General features: G+C 40.1%; 1 long non-coding RNA gene across 1 annotated transcript; it reads left to right on the top strand.

Annotated features, from left to right (window-relative positions):
• Positions 1 to 718: 718 nt before the first annotated feature.
• On the top strand, positions 719 to 7,631 carry LOC311430425. The gene is made up of 3 exons (XR_014688782.1): positions 719 to 781; positions 1,217 to 1,307; positions 6,805 to 7,631. It is a non-coding gene; the product is annotated as an uncharacterized lncRNA (long non-coding RNA).
• Positions 7,632 to 7,932: the final 301 nt, after the last annotated feature.

Here is a 7,932-nt window from a genome sequence, read left to right as displayed (position 1 = left end):
GAGTTTAGATAATACCTTTATTTGTGTGTTACCTTGAATCGCAGGAATTGGTGGTAAGATTGTCAGGAAATCTTATGCAAGGCCAGAGGCTAAGGTCTAAAGGCCCTGGGAGGTGAGAAACAGGAGCCTTACTTTTCTTGTCATTAATCTGTCATTCCCTTAATGTCTGTGTGGTAGAGGGAGGATAATACTACCAAGTTAGAGGAAAAGAGGAAAACAAGTATGTAGTGTTTACCTATGGTCAAGCAGATTTGCTTCCTTTAGCAGTGGAAAAATCCCAATTCATGTATCTTCTGTATCTTCTCACCTGACTGTTCCTGATGGTTTCACCTACCTGTATGCCTAACACTAAGTAGGCTTTGTAGTAGTTATGAGCTGTAGTCATACTTCATTAAACAGAAAGCTATGCGTATTTAAGTTATTTGTACTGTTGCTTTATAGAATCTAAGGGCAGACTAAATGAGTTGGATGATAATCCTGCTCTCCATAGGTCGGATCAATCCTCATTAACAGGAACAATTAGTGCCTACACATAGAAACTTGAGTAAGTCACCAGGTAAGTGCCTTCGGACTGGTAGTAACTAATTACCAACAGCAGCGGATTTAGGATGCTTATTCTGCAGGTCAGCTGTGTATCTCCCTGTAGGCAGAGTTGCCTGCACATGTCATTTGGAAGTAGTTTATAAGCCACCAGTGCTACATAAGCCACACTTGAGGAGGCTTTGCTTTAGTAAATGCATTTTGTCTGTACTACAAATACAGCTGTCAGCATTTGGGGGCTGTAAGTAAAAACAACTGGTGTATGTGTAGCATGCAGTTTTTAATTTGAAAGGGAAATATCTTTTTTTATTTTCTGATATAATGACTGGTGTAGAATTATATGGTTGTTAAAGTAATTTCTGAAAGCTAGAAGTCTATATCCTGTATGAATTACCTACTCTGCCACACCAGTCTGCACAACATGAGAAAATTCAAGTTCAGAGGTATTCCTCAGCAGACCTAGAGTTTTCAATTAGTTTCCTGTTTCAGTATTCCCATGAGCCAACTAAGATCTCAGTCTGGTCCTGCTGCTTTGGTAGGTTTTGATCTTTCACCGTCTCATGCGTGTACACACACACTTAAATACAGGAAAAGTCCCAATGGGATGTTTGTGCACAAAATGTTGTGTAAACTCAAACCCAGAACAGATCTCTGTCTGACTTGTAATATACCACAGACATGCTAATATGCTTAAAGGACTGACACTGCAGAAGTTGGAGGCCTTAAGCATCTAACAGATGGGAAGGTTCCATCCATCTGTGAATGAGGTAAGAATTTTTATTTGACACCTCGTCTGAAGGAACTTTCATAATTTTATTTTCTTGAGTGACATGCATTCCTGGTAATTTTACTGCTTGGACTGGCTCTATATATGTCCCCTATATGTGAAAATTAAAAAGGTTTGGGAGCCTCTTTGTACTGCAGAGAGGCACAGATAGTGAGGAATATCAATCAAACGTTATTCTTGGGTCAGTGCATTTTATCTTCTCACAGGCAAATTCAACAGCTGAAACAGAATCCATTTTTATTGAGGAAGTTTTTAGGGAATATAATTTCTTTAGCCGTTTGGAAGGATATGTTCCTTAACGTAGCTTAATCAGCTTAATGCAACAACCTGTATCTTAATTAGAATCACACAGTCAGTATTTCATGAATTGTATCCACAGTGGTGTATTTGCCTTGGAGATAATGTGTGCATTAATCGTGAGCAAGACAGCTCAACTAACTTGATTATAAAGCTTCTCTTGATTAGGTGTTTGACCTATACAACAGAAGTTTATCAATATTTTGTTTAGATCTCAAAAGTGTAGAATTAATATTTTATTCACAGAGTGCAATTTAGTTAGTTGACATAAGCTGTTCAGAGTAAGATACTTACTTTCTTGGACAGTAACTGAAGCACAATCTGAAGTAGAAAACAAACAAACAAAAAAACTAAAATTCTAATAGTTAAATATTTTTATAACTTTACACCTGATCTGTCTTAGCTTAATTGTGAAAATCCTCCAAGATGATAAAATAAAAAATGTTCTGTCATCTCTTGCTCAACCTTAGAATACCAAGTCATCAAACCCCTTCAGACTTAGGCTTGCTATATACTATGCAATGTTTACCCTTACTGTGTGGATGTAGTTTATAGCAGCAAAAAAAAGCACACTTGCTGGAACACTCTGTGCTGGGTCTCTGAGTGAGATAAACAAACACAGAGAAGACATTTTTCACCACTCTGATAGTGCCTATACTAACGTTTTTATTGCATAGAAATGTTACACCAAAATAAAATCTGCTTGGTAGTGAAAGCCTCTGTAAAATTGGCCCATACTGGGACAAAATCAAAGATCTAACCTAGCCCTTCTAATTGTAGTGTGGAGAGGAAACCATTCTTATGGTATCCACACTGTTTAGAAGTCAAAGAAGAAAAGTTATTTGGCATCTGTTGCAGGCAGAGGCAAGCAGATTTTCAAAACATGTTGGATGCCAAATTCCCCTGTGAAAGAGGGTTGAAAAATAGTTAGGCTAATATTCTCACTGGACTTCAAGATGCATTACTGTTTTAGAATGTCATTCTAACTGCACACTACTCCCCATGCATCAGAAACCCCATGGCTGAAGCATGGTCCAGTAACTAGAACGAAAAATGGCTCAAGACTCGTCAGTGCACACAGGTTTGACAGAAGAGCCTATTTAAGTTTAAATTACAGCTTTAAATTGCCATAGATATAAAACTGATGTAGAATCAATATCTAGTTCTTAATGAAGTAACTGTAAAGGGCACATTTACCACCACAAATCCAAACTTCTTGCATGATAAAGAATTTGACAGTCTTTGGGACTACAGAGGAGGAACTTAGTGAACTCCAGTAGAAAACAATAATAATAATAACACTGTGCATCTAAACATTAAGTGAAATTCTGTCTAATGACAAGCAGGTATCTCTAACTTCTACTTAGGGGACATAACTGGGAGAAGACAACAACCAGAGCCATAACGGAGCCATTTAGGCTGTGTCTGTATTAGTAATGGGCCAGGAGCATTTTCCAGCCCTGAAGCCAAATTGTACAATGCATGCATTTTTATACCGGTAATCTTTCCTAGCCCTGGAGAGCAGGTGGCTTTATCAGAATTGCTGCTGAAAGTGTTCCCTGGCCCATACTAATCCCTGAGCCATGCTTGGGCACTATCTGGGAGAATAGCCAGATTAGCTGAAAGGAGCCAAAACACAGGTTGTTAAGCCTTGGTAGTGATTCAATAATTACTAGTGATAATGTAGTGGTGTTCAAGGTCCATGCCCTCGTTTTACTGGAACACATCTGGCCTTAGACAATGCCTCCTTTTGCAATTTAACCATGTATCTCAGGGGAGCGATGTCACTGCTGCCAGAAGGAAGCAACCTTCACCGGGTCAGGTACCGCTGGAGCAAAGCCACCCAGGCAGCCTGCCTTACTCTCACAGAGCAGCTCTCAAGTTCCTGCATTGCCCTCATTCTTTCCTTCACTGTTAGGAAGTTCAAACTCATGCCAGAGTTTCTTTGCACGGGGGATTAGGATGGTTTCCTCACCCCTGCCTACACCTATGAGCAGTTCACACCTGATTCCAGCTGCGGACTGAGGGATTTTGAGGAACCCAGTCCAGAGCAATGAGGGTCTCAGAGAAATAAATGTCTAATTTTAAAATCTTTCCTTATCTCCTTGAGCACGTGGAAGGTAAATGGAAGATGAAGGATAAAGCTATGTGTGTGTGTTATAAAGAAGTGGTATACAGCAGCAATATGAACTCAAGGCCTCTCTGGAGTTTAGATAATACCTTTATATGTGTGTTACCTTGAATCGCAGGAATTGGTGGTGAGATTGTCAGGAAATCTTATGCAAGGCCAGAGGCTAAGGTCTAAAGGCCCTGGGAGGTGAGAAACAGGAGCCTTACTTTTCTTGTCATTAATCTGTCATTCTCTTAACCTCTGTCAGGTAGAGGGAGGATAATGCCACCAAGTTATCTTGTTCTGAAGGAGGAAAACAAGTAATGATGGTCAAGCAGATTTGCTTCCTTTAGCAGTGGAAAAATCCCAATTAATTTCTCCTGTATCTTCTCACCTGACTTTTCCTGATGGTTTCACCTCCTGCAAGGCCTCCTTTGCGTTAGACGTACTGGCAGTAGTTATGACCTGTAGTCATACTTTAATAAACACAAATCTGTATGGATTGAAGTTTTGCCCTCTTTGACCAGAACATATCTGGCCTTAGACAACACCTGATTTTGCAATTGAACCATGTATCCCAGGGGAAATTAAAACAAGTTACATTTGTTTCCAAAATCAGTGAAGCTTGGCAACCTCATTGTGAACACACATTACCATGAGATGATGCTGTTACATTCAGTACCTCTTAATGAGTTGTAATATTGCATCACGTTTTGCAGAATGACTCTGATTAAAATTTATTTAGGAAATTCAATTACAGGGTCTAAAAGGCCCGATCAGATTCAGTTTCCTCTGTGAGGGGCACTCGGCAGAAAGAGCAATCCTTGTCCTTTTGTGATTGAATTTTAAACTGGGTCAAGATGCAGTAACAAGTTTAATAAACAGGAAGAAAGCATTCAGCATGTACCAGGGAGGGAAATGAAAAGAACAATAAGAATATATAGGGTAGCTCCTAACAGGGTTAAGTTAGGAGCGTCTGGACATGAATTCGAAATTGTAAAGCATTGTGCTGTTTTCACAGTAGACAAGATGATGACAAACTGATTTGTGTCTACACGCACTACTGAAAGGGGTCCCTGTAATATTCATTTTAGACTCACACTATAATGGATTGAGCCTGCAACTGTCTTTTATTTAAGGGAATATTTCTTACGTATAGTGCCATGGCTTGAATGTGAATGTTGGCAGTTGCTAAACTCATAACCATACCCTCTAGTTTCATTCCTTAAGTGACCAGATCACTGTCTGTACATATAATGAACCTTATTGTCGTTGCACTTATGTCTTCGCAGGTCCTTCCTTTCCTTCTTCTCTCCATGTGGCTGTAAGAAATATTTGCCCCTAAGTCTGTGCTTTGTTCACCAGAGGGCAAGCGGGTTAATATGAGGTAGATATTTGTCATCTGACAACCCTCATCAGCAGAGAAGCAAAGGGTCTGGGTCCTTAAGATGGTCTGGCTGCCTTTATGGCTGTGAATGTGGGAGAAAAATCCATCCTTCTCGGTTAGCATATGGCCAGCCTGCAAATTAGGAGGGCTAGCTGCACAGGGAGAGCTACAAAGCACTTGGAGAGGGACAAGATAAGGTGTGTGGAAAGGGAAGGAGGCATGGTATAAGAATGTGGGAGAATACTTACATACTTCATGGTGGAAATACACTGGAAGGGGTGTTCCAGGCTGCATACATCTGCAGAAGGAATATCTAGACTGCCTGAAGAGGATGCTAAAAGGGTGCATAGGTTGGGTTTTCAGCAACAATGTCCTAAATAGATTGCTCTCCTAGTGATTTCAGGGGTGCACCAAGACAGTGATGAGCTGATCTTGGGAGTATGACCGGTCAGTTCATCTCTTTATTCTACGTGATTTACAAGAGCTGCCTATAAAGCTACAGAGCATTAAAAGTCTTCTTTCTTGTGTTTGAACTTAACACCTTTCAAGCCTTACAGACAGGCTATGTTGGAGGCTTGTAGACATTTATTTTCTACTAGTGACATATTTCTAGGAGCCTGGGATTGGAGCAACTTTGAAATCATTGTCTGTCTTGTTTTTGAGTACAGAGTTGGTGTAATGCCTCTGACAACAATGCAGAATAAAACCAGTGATGGTCATAGAAGAGCTGGAGCCTTTCTTACAGACTTTTACAGCACTTACAGAAAGACAACAGAAACATGGAGTTGCATAGAAGCAGGCTCTTTCAGAAAGAATGAAACTTGTGAAGCTGGGTTTTCTGTTTGATTTTAGACTTTGTTCTGTAGTTTCACCCTCCCAATGCAATAACCTGAGCCCACCTCTCTCCATGCCTTCCATCTGCTTGGGCGAGACACAGAGGAGCTGTGGCTAATCCAGTTAGCCGTATGCACAAGCTGGTTGGCCAGCATGTGCGCCCACTGTCATCTGGCTCATGCTAAGCACAATACACTGCTGTTTTCCACCTACTTTTTCCATACTCAGGGATTAGTTTGTGTCTCATTCCACTGTCCAGCTACCGACACTGGAGAAAATAATAGGAATTTAAATAGTTGTGGCTGTATTAGACCTACTTTTGAGGTGCCTTGTTGCATGTTTTGAAGCCTTGGTCACTTGACTGAGCAGAACAGATGCCTTTGGATCATTGTTTAGATCCCATCAAACACAATTTTTTTAATGCTTGCTTTCTGTGAAAAGCGGGCTGCATGGAAAAAGACAGATATGAAGAAATCCCAGGTTTCTTCACAGTAAGAATTGGAATGTAGCTGAGTTGTCTGCCTTTACTAGGAGACAAGGGAATGCTCTGATTTCCTAATCCACAGAAAGCCCTTCAAATTGCTGTCCTTTTAAGGATTAAAATCAGCTAATGCTGGCAGTAGTGTAACTGAGAACTTCTGTGTAATTCAAAATACGTTAGTTTTTAAATAACAATGAAAAAAAAAAAAAAAAGAAAAAATAATGACTTTTTAGGTTTGGTAAGTTTAATGTAGGGGAAACAGTCATGAATTAGAAAGAAGGTGTGTAACAGTGAGAAAAGTCAAAGCTTCCTTGAGATTGCTTGTGAAGGACCATCCTTTTTCTTGCCTGTCCAAACTGTTTTTGCAGCTTTATTATAGATGCATCATAGAAATAAGGGCTAGAAAAGGCTTCAAGAAATCCTGTAGTCCAAACCACTACATTCAGCGAGGCTCTTTCGGATAACTGGAGCGTTATAATTGTCAGCACCCCACACGGGCATGCTATGTGCTACAGGAAGATGCTTTCAGCTGCTGCTGTGGCACTGATGGAAGCTGCTGGGCTCCCAAGGCTGACCCCAGTACCGACACCTCCCTACTGAAATGAGGCTGAATCCTTGTCTTCACGTCTTCATCCACTGCTCCCGTGGGGAGAGGGAAAGAAAATCTGCATTGATTTTAACAGCTGGCTCTGAACAGAGGAGAGGGTTATAAATAAATGTAAATGAAGAATGAGGGCATGCGACTAGAGCCAGGAAGGTCGCGTTTCGGTGTGCCAACAGATGAGCAATGCTGAGTGGCATTTGAGAAAATGTCACTCTGAATGTGTAGACACGATGATGATGTCAAAAGCAGTTCATTTGAATTGGGATTCGGGAGGATCCTCTATTTAAATCCTGTCTGAGCTACTGACAGGCTGCATGACCTTCCAGAGCTCCGTGGGTCAAATGGGTCCTCGCTGCAACTAAATCGACTACAAAGGATTTATTCTGGGACTGAACTTGATTTCTCAGACATCAGTCAACACAGCTGGTTCACTGGGTGGCAGAAAGAAAAAACCCATAGATGTCACTGGAAAACATGCATCTGAATGGAACCTTTTAGTGCTTGCAAAACTAGAAAAGAACCACACAATTGTTTCCTAAAATGCATAAATAATTGTTGATGGTACTTTATTGGCAATAAACTCTGTGAAGGTAACTTAAGGCTTTTTTTCCAAGGTAATTAGTAGTGAAATTTTCTTTTCCAAAAGGGTTGTGATTATTATGTATGTTGCTTATAACTTTAAAGATGATTGATGCTTCTTTACATATTCTGGCATATTATTTTTTTTTCTTAATAAATAAATAAATTACAATTGACTCAGGAATACAGCACAGGGCTGCACAAAGGTAAGCTTCTTCCATTGAAAATACTTTTGAAATCAGATTAAAAAATAATGGTGGTAATTAATGAAGGAATTTTTATTAAAAATAGTTAAACCACATAAGCAGAGGAT

Source organism: Aythya ferina (assembly GCF_964211825.1).
Source record: "Aythya ferina genome assembly, chromosome: 1".
Lineage (NCBI taxonomy): Eukaryota > Metazoa > Chordata > Aves > Anseriformes > Anatidae > Aythya > Aythya ferina.
Note: the sequence above shows the minus strand (reverse complement) of the source record. Positions and strands in the feature narration are given on the sequence as shown.